We start from the raw sequence: 9,750 nt of genomic DNA on the forward strand, positions 1-9,750 counted from the left end.
AGCTTTTTTTTATGTTACGACAGACAGTTTTATCTAAAAAAATGTTTGTTTATTTATTTAAAAGTTGTTTTAGTTTACAAAAATAATTAAACTTTTACAACATATCAAAACATTAGATACATAAAAACAGAGTTTCCTTGAATTCATACTTATACTTCAACAGTCATTAATTAAAATCCATTCTACTTTTACACATATCACCACAAACAAATGTCAACCTCAAAGGATCTTATTTACCCCTATAATCAACTAAATGGCCACCTGATTATCGCATCATCAGGACAGTTATAATCTGTCATTTTCAATATTTTGCTTAAGGCTCATGTTAAAATTTATCAAGGCATCCTCAATGTTGTATAGTAACCTAGACAGTGCTAAAATGAACCGCATGCTCATTCTTGACATGCATCGTTCCCAAAAAAAAGCTTGTGCAATTTCAGTTTCATCTGGGCAAAATTCGCCCAAGGTTGTATGCCTCACTTCTTCAAAAAACGGGCAGCATAGCAATAGATGCTTTGTTGTTTCTATCTGCCTTTTACATAAACAGAAACGACAAGTTAGATCTCCGTCCTGGACTTTCACCAGATCCCACCTTTGCATTCGTTCCAAGGTGGAAAACTGGTTGAGCTTAAGGGACCGATTCATGGAACAAACGTGCGCCGAAAAGCTACGTGCAAGCAGGCGCAAGCAGGCATGCGATTCATGGAAGTCCCTGCGCGTGTACACCCCGGGATGTGCGCCAAACCCGTGCATGGCGCACAAGTCACAGCAACATCCCGAAAGGCGTGCGCGACGCGCACAGTGAAAGCGCACAACCTCGGCGCATACACCAGAAAGTGGACGGGACACAGGGCGTAACACGCGGAATGGGGAACAACGCACGAAAATAAGGGCGTAACTGGGGATGTACTGCAGGGAAGCAGACGGAACGCCCACACGCACTCGAACCACACGTATTCATGGAATCGAATAGGGCAAAGCCACGCACAGCCAAAGACACGCACAAGCCGAAACACGTCCGCCACACGAAGGCAGGCGGTAGCGTCCCTGCGCATTACAAAAGTGGCAACATACAGCAATTGGGCCTGTGCGGCTACGTGTATTTCAGGGGTTCGCGTGAACTTTTTCACGCGATCGGGCCTGGGGGAGCGGGCTACGTGTACATCAGGGGTTCGCGTGAACTTTTTCACGCGATCGGGCCTGGGGGAGCGGGCTACGTGTACATCAGGGGTTCGCGTGAAGTTTCTCACGCGATCGGGCCTGGGGGAGCGGGCTACGTGTACTTCAGGGGTTCGCGTGAAGTTCCTCACGCGATCGGGCCTGGGGGAGTGGGGTACCACTCACCGTCTGCCTTGCGTGTTGAAGAACGCGTAGCCAACACCCGCTGTGAAGTAATAGCGTGTGAACCCCAACGGATGGAAAACACACGCACCACACGAAAAGCACGTACAGAACAGTGTAAAGGCACGCGGGATCTCCAAGCCCTGCCAGGGCAACGCCCGTGCGCAAAACGTCACAGACGCGCTTACGCTGTAAGGGCCTTCGGCCCAATGAAATCGCGTACGCGTGCTGACGCGCTTACGCGCTAAGGGCCTTTCCTTGATTTTCACGCTGACGTGCAGGATTTTCACGTGCCAAATCACTCCGTATCAAGCTGGCCACGCGAAAACACACGGAAGACCACGCTCCTGCCCAGAAGGCCGAATTACTGCCCCCCAGTGCCCCGAGCAGCCTCCCACAGGCTATCTGCTACTGCCTGCCTGCCTGCCTGCTGCCACCGTGCCCTGCCATTTGGTGCCTGCACATCAGCCATCTGCAGGGGTCCAGTTGCTGTGTCCACCCCTGCTGGAACAGAAGACTCCCGACTCAGATAACATCGCTCCACAGTTCAGCCCCAGGACCCAGTTGCCCACCCACTCCTGCCCCTGGGGTTGCCATGTCGGGCACATCCACATCTGGCACCAGTGCCAACCCCCGGCCAGAGGGGCAGAGGGGCACCAGCTTCACTGCCACCGAAGTTGGTGTCCTGGTGGAGCAAGTCCTGGGGCAGTATGATGCCCTCTTTGGATCGTCCCGCGCCAACAAGGAAGGACGGGAGAGGATCTGGGCCGACTGTGTGGTTGCCATCAACGCGGAGGGGGTGGCAACCCGCACCATCCAGAAGGTCAAGAAGCGCTGGGAAGACATGAGGTCCAGGACCCTCATGAAGGCCCGGCGCCTCGTGGAGGGGGGCCGGGGCCGCATGAGTTCCATCCAGATGGGAGTCCTGGAACGCGTACACCCAGCGCTCCACGCCAAGGTCCTTGAGAGGGAGACCCGTCTGGAGTTGAGCGGTAAGTGGCCAAGCATTGCTGTGTGAGACAGGGCATGTTGCAGTGTGCTGGTTGTCTGATACTTGCCTGTATGTGTGACATAGGCCATGTACGCATGTATGTGTGCAGGGACATCATGGTAATGCATGTGCGACCAGTAATGTGTGAACCGCACGGTTGTTGCATGTGTTTAAATGCGACATGGGGAGCCCTATGCAGATTGTACACATGAGAGCATGGCAGTCTCTGTTCCTGGACATGGGTGGGGGTGGGGGATGGGTGCTGATGCCAGGTACATATATGGTGTCCATGTCTGTGTGCCTGACCTGCGTGTCTGTGACTTGTGGATGCCATGGATGCATGACACATGTCTGTGACAATGTACAGATTCACTGATGCAGCCTAGTCATCCTTGTATCCACTGTGATTGGGGTGTACGGGGCCAGATGGATGTGACTGAGGTGAAGTGTGTGCATGTGATAGGCATGACCCATGATGCATGTGAGTTCCATTACATTGTATGTTTCGAGAGTCCATTGGACATGTATGGAAATGTCCATGGCATGCACCATGACTGTCACTGTGTGTGTTTTGCCTGGACTGACACATGTGTTGTGGAGGGACATGATGGAAGTGTACTTTGACAGTGGCACTCATCTGCTATTGCTTCCTGTCTAGGGGACCATTGTACAGTACCCTGATGCTTGTGTTCTATGTCTCCCTCTACGCAGCGGCTAGTGAAGAAGAGGGCGGAGACGGCGCTGTGGAGCAAGGCGGCGGGGATGCCCACACGGCTGCAGCGGAAGGGGTGGGTGAGCCCCCACAGGGGCCTGCTACGGCGGAAGATGGTGAGGAGCCATCCAGGTTGGTGGTTTCCACAGAGGAGGAGGAGGCCGCCACTGAGGCGCACATGGGGCCTGGTGGGGGCATCCCTGCTGGTGCAAGTGGTGCAGTCCAGGGGCAGGAGGCAGCACAGGTCACCATGGAGGGGCCTTTGCATGTCGCTGTCCCTGACCCTGTGGGTGCACCACCATGCACCAGCAGGGATGCCCCGTCCCAGGCCCGTCCGCAGGTAGAGGGGATGTCCATGTCATCTGACTCCCCTCCACCTGCGGACGAGGGGACCCCTGGCCGTATGGAGAAGGTCCTGATTGGGGTCGCGATGCGCACTGCTGTGATTCGTGATGCCGTGCGTGCTTCCCAGGAGGAGCACGCACGTCATCACGAAGAGCACCGTGCCAACGTGGCCCAATTGTGGTCGTCCGTGTTCGGGGGTTTCCTGCATGTGTCGGCCAATCTGGCGGCCCTCTCCTCCTCTGTGGAGACTATACGCCAGTCGTTCTCCTTGCCGTCTTCTGGCCCAGATGCCACCAGGGCCCCCTGTGGACCTGCCCTGACCAATGCAGCCAGCTCGTTGGGGATCCCATCCCTGCCACAGTCGGGAGTCAGAGGTCCAGCAGGGGTGGACACCACAGCAACTGTACCCCAGCAGATGGAGGATGTGCCGGCATCATCAGGCAGGGCACGTGCACGACGGCGTCGGTGGATTCCATCAGCCTGGATGCCGTCGTGCTGGCAAAGGCAGTGGCGTCGGAGGCAGCAGCGGAGTCAACGTGGGAGGCATCATGGCTTGGGGCCATCAACATCGGAGGGGCAGGCATCGGCCGGAGGGTAGGAGGACCCAGGACGGGAAGTGTCTTCCGTGTGGCAGCGGTTGGGCCAGCATATAGGTGCGGAGCGGCGGCGGGCGGAACAGGCGCGGCTCACAATGGTCAGGGCGGAGAACTCCATGCGGAGGGCCCTGAGGCATGCCGAGTGCCTCGAGGCAATCTGCAGGGGGTTGGAGGAGCAGATGGCGTCGTCCCTGCGGACCCTCGGGGCAATGGAACAGGACCGCCTCCAGGACATAGACGAGGAGTTTGATGATGCTCTGGCCCGGAACACCACGGAGTGAGCCGCTGGACTTGCCCGCTGCCTTTGTATATAGTTCTTTAGTTTTAGGTTTCATTTGTTTCTTCTTATGATTTGGAGTCGACGGACACAGCTCCACTTTTTGTATATAGTTGCATTTTAGTTAGGGTTTTTTGTAGGTTTCCTTTGTTCAGTTGGGCTCATGGACCCTTGGATGTTTTGTACATAGTTCTTCATTGGATTGATTTTATTTTTAATGTGACTTTGAACAACTTTTTTTGGATTTGGATTTGTAGTTTTGATTTTTATGGACGGACATGCAGCTTAGCTTTTTTTCATTGCCATTGTAGTTTGTTTCATTTCATTTGCATTCAATTTTTTTTAATACAATTTTGTTTTCATACTTCACTGTGTGGTATCATCTCATTGGTTTCATGCATGTCATGTTGGGTGTTTTCCCATTCATTTGCAACCACTGTGTGTGACGGACATGGGTTCATTTGCTTTATGAACATTGGGGGTGTAACATGTAATTTCCATTTCCATGTGGGTGAATGGGTTACTTGGTAGGGCCTTTTGGCTGTGGAGGCTGACCATAACGCACATGATTGGGGATTGTGAGGACCTGGGTGCAGGGGGACATGAGTGGGGGCCTGGTGGAGGCTGCCCCTGGTGACTGGGGGGGTGGGGGTGGTGGGAGACATGAGTGGGGACCTGCTGGCAGGTGCCCCACAGTCCTGGGGGGTAGGGGGGGTGGGGAACATGAGTTGGACATGGGTGGGGGCCTGCTGGCAGGTGCCCCACAGTGCTGGGGGGTGGGGGGGTGGGGAACATGAGTTGGACATGGGTGGGGGCCTGCTGGCAGGTGCCCCACAGTGCTGGGGGGTGGGGGGGTGGGGAACATGAGTTGGACATGGGTGGGAGCCTGCTGGCAGGTGCCCCACAGTGCTGGGGGGTGGGGGGTGGGGAACATGAGTTGGACATGGGTGGGGGCCTGCTGGCAGGTGCCCCACAGTGCTGGGGGGTGGGGAACATGAGTTGGACATGGGTGGGGGCCTGCTGGCAGGTGCCCCACAGTGCTGGGGGGTGGGGAACATGAGTTGGACACGGGTGGGGGCCTGCTGGCAGGAGCCCCACAGTGCTGGGGGGTGGGGGGGGGTGGGGAACATGAATTGGACATGGGTGGGGGCCTGCTGGCAGGTGCCCCACAGTGCTGGGGGGTGGGGGGGGGGTGGGGAACATGAGTTGGACATGGGTGGGGGCCTGCTGGCAGGTGCCCCGCAATTCTCGGGGTGGGGGTGCAAGGGGACATGAGTCGGTGATCATTAGTGCAAGAAGACATGTGCTTTTGCTGGGGGGCATACCCATGTTGGGTGGGCTGCCTGCGGGACATGACCAGGGATGCAGGGTAGTCCCCTGTGGTATGGGCTGCCTGCAGGGGCCGTGGAGGGTGTACAGGGAACACCTGGGAGGACCCACACTGGCAAATCACATGTAGGACTCCCCGGCACCCCTGAAATACACGTACCCTGCTGAAATCGCGTGTAAAACTTTCCGCACACCCCTGGTATACATGCACACGCTCCCCCAGGCCAGATCGCGTGTGGAACTTCCCGCGCACCCCTGGAATGCACGCGCCCAGGGCATTCGCGTGTGGAACTTCCCACGCACCCCTGAAATACACGCGCCTAGGCCAATCGCGTGTGGAACTTCCCGCGCACCCCTGAAATACACGCGCCCAGGCCAATCGCGTGAAGAACTTCCCGCGCACCCCTGAAATACACGCACCCAGGCCATTCGCGTGTAGAACTTCCCGTGCACCCCTGAAATACACGCACGCAGCCCAATCGCGTGTAGAACTTCACGCGCACCCCTGAAATACACGTACCCTGCGGAAACCGCGTGTGTAACTTCCCCTGCACCCTGAAATACACGTACCCTGCTGATATCGCGTGTGGAACTTCACACGCACCCCGAAATACACATACCCTGATGGAATCGCGTGAGGTACTTCCCGCGCACTCCAGTGATACACGTAGCCCGCATGCTGTGCTGGTACAGGGTTAGCGCAGCCCTTTGCGCTGGATTGGGTATATTGATGGCTTTTCCCTGCGCGAGAGGCGTTCTTGGGGGCGTAACTGGCGCTGCTGCAGGGTCGCTGCGCCACTGTGCGCCACGGCTGGTTTTGGTGGCTGGAATCCATGAATACGCTGTGCGCGGAAATGGATTTTAGCACACGCGGCTGGCGCAGGGATTTGCACGCGCACACTGTGCGCCAGCCTCGTGCGCCACTTGTGCGCTGGATTCTATGAATTACCCCCTAAATCTCAGGTATATATTTCTGACTTTACTGCATGGACACTGGATGATATAAGTAGGACGAGATCCCCTCTTCCTAGGTCTAGATGCATATTCAGCATAAACTGAATATTTTTTCATGGAGTCTATGGTCTCAATCCAATCCCCGTCATAAAATGTACTTTTGTTTTTAGGGAGTCCAATTAGAAAATCCTCCATGGAGACATCAATTAATTCTAGGATTTTATCCACGTTTTCATTAAACTGTGTCAGCGAAGTTACTGACCCTTCACTTAGTAATGTGTTTAAGTCCTGGAAGAGAGGATCTCTGGGAGGGGATAGTATTTTATTATATCTTGAGAGTTGTCGCCATTTCCATCTTGATGCCAATGAAGATAATCCCATCTCGTGGCATACTATAGAATTAGGAGTAGAGGCAGCCAAACCTAACGTACGTTTCCACAGATTTCCTTGGATCTTGTTCAAAATAACGTCTACATTAAGTAGACACATGTCCAGGCAAAAAAGAATACTAGGTTCAACCTTTAATAGATAGAAATCAATCAAGGCCAACACCGAGAATTTACAGTATTTCCCATATAAGATTTTCATTAAGGAAAACATGGTGCGAGTTTCGCATTTCAGATAATCCACCCAGAACTTGACAGAATTTGTCTCTGCTAACGGATAACAATATATCTGGTTGATTTTATTTGTTCAAGTTTAACTCCTGTGATTGTCCAAAAGCAATATTTCAACTTTCTGTTATTTCGAAAGACAATGATTTGTGATTTTGCTGGGTTGGACACTAGATTACTATTCGTGGCATATTCCTGAAAGCGATTTAATTTATTTTGAAGTCCTGGGGGGGGGTCCTATCAAATAAAATAATATTGTCTGTCAAACATAACCAATCCATTTTAAGATTCCCCAATCTGGCTGGGAACATATGAGATCCGGTCCACAGAGAATCTATCTTGCAAAGATATAAGTTAAAGAGGGTAGTGGCAAAATTTCAACCTTGCTTCACCCCCACCTCGGTGACAATCGGAGGAGTGAGAGACCCTTCTCTATTTAATCGTACTTGGTAAGATGCATTACTAAGGAGCATTGCAATTAGTTGCACAAGCCTTTTGGGAAATCCAAGGTGAAGAAGTTTCTTCCATAGAACTTCCCTAATAATGCAATCAAATGCACTAGTGAGATCCAGTAACGCAATATATATCGGTCCTGTCCCTGGAATCTTAGATTTAGCCAGCAAATGCAATATTATAATTGCATATAGGGATGTTCCAATATGCTTCCTGAATCCCGTTTGGAATTTTGAAAGTGTGTTATTCGAGTCACTATATTTTTGCATCTGTTTTAATAACAGAATTGCAAATACCTTATCCGAGGCATCCATAAGGGCGATAGGCCTAAAATTCGAGGGAATTTTGGGATCGCCCTTCTTATAAATCGGGACAATAATTACATTCAGCCACGATTTAGGAATACAATTAGATTTCATAATGTTGGTGAATTTTAGATGAAGAATGGACGCCCAGAATACTGGATCATCCTTAAGTATGCACGCAGGAATGCCACCTGGGCCTGCGGCTTTACATGCCTTCAAATCTTTAATAGCCTCTGCGATATCCTCTTTCGAAAAGTGGATATCATCTGGGTAAAAATTATACAAGATTTCGGAGTTAATATTCAGAAAGTTGTAAGGCAATCTATATTTTTCACAGATATGTTCTATCCAAGCTTTAGCAGAGATGGAAGAGCTAAGGTCATGTTCATCATGTTTTTTATTTTCATTAATGTTCGACCAAAGACACCGCATATCCTTATTAATCAATGTTTTCATGATCCTTTGATTTTTGGATAGATGGATCTTGTGCTTGATACGAATGATCATATTCCGATACTTCTGATTCAAAGCGTGCTTGATAGTACTATACAAGCCTGGATTTAATTTAGATTTTAACAATTTCCTAAGGCTACGATTCTTTTCCCGTTTAATCACAGCAATCTCATTATTGTAGTTTTGATAAGGGTACTGAGATGACAATTTCATACTTTCTACTATAAATAGGAGATGTTTGTTAATTATCAAGGTATTCATGACTCTCTTAAAGATGCATTGTAGCTCATATCCGCTCCCTCAATAACTCGCCACACATCTCTATGCACAAGATAATTCAATTGTCTACAATAATACGGGTCCCACCTAACAGAATGCTGAGATCGATTTATCTTAAGTAGTGCCAGTGCAGGGTTTTTATCCAGCTTGCTAAACGCGTTTTTACAATCATATGAATAGGGGCATGATCACTGAAAGAGGTATTAATAATTGCTACTCTATTTACTCTGTCCATTAGTCTGACAGAGACATAAAAATAGTCCAGGTAAGATGTAGCACCAGCTCTACCCCAGGTTCCTACATGAGGCCCTACATCAAAGTCAACACGCACAATGTCCCAAACTTTAAAGTACTCATTCCATTGCTTTTCTTGATTTACTAGATTGCCTTTCGCTTCAATGTTTCTAAATTTACATCTTGTTGACCCAAACCTAAGCATATGGAGTTAAAATCGCCTCCAATTATTATCGTGTAATTACATTTTTGACTCGAGTGCAGGCTGTAAAATTACATCAATTTCATCTAAATATTTCTCAAGATTTTGAGCAGCTGGATTGAAATATAAACATATCAATAAGTAAACTAAACCGGGGCAATCAATTTCACAAACCTCAAGTGCCAGTGTATCATAACTAGAGTATAGATTTGTCGATTTCTGATTCACTTCATTGTTAATTAAAATAGCAACACCCCCAAACGGACGACCAACCATCCCTTGTCGTGCCGAGGAACTAAAAGGTGCATAACCATCAATCACAAACAAATTCATACACATTGTTTCCTGCACAAATAGAACCGTAGCAGAGATAGGCCTCTCAGAACATTTTAACCAGCTTGTCAAGTTATTCATTCCACAGCAGTTCCATGAAATGAATGCAATTTCTCTTATACTAGGATTTCTTTTGTTTAGCTTCCATATCTATAATAGATGTCATAAGTGGAGCTAACCAAGTCAAGTTAGTCGCTGCTTCAACCAGCGTGGAAATTTGTGCAATCATGGCAGCCGTTTGATCAATATTCGGCGATGTACTTTTGTCGCCAAACAGTTTGTTCTACTGCAATTGGTTCAACTAAAAAGGAGTCTGCCTCTTCCATAGACCG

Source organism: Ambystoma mexicanum, chromosome 6p, assembly GCF_040938575.1.
Source record: "Ambystoma mexicanum isolate Mex_15411 chromosome 6p, UKY_AmexF1_1, whole genome shotgun sequence".
Taxonomy (NCBI): domain Eukaryota; kingdom Metazoa; phylum Chordata; class Amphibia; order Caudata; family Ambystomatidae; genus Ambystoma; species Ambystoma mexicanum.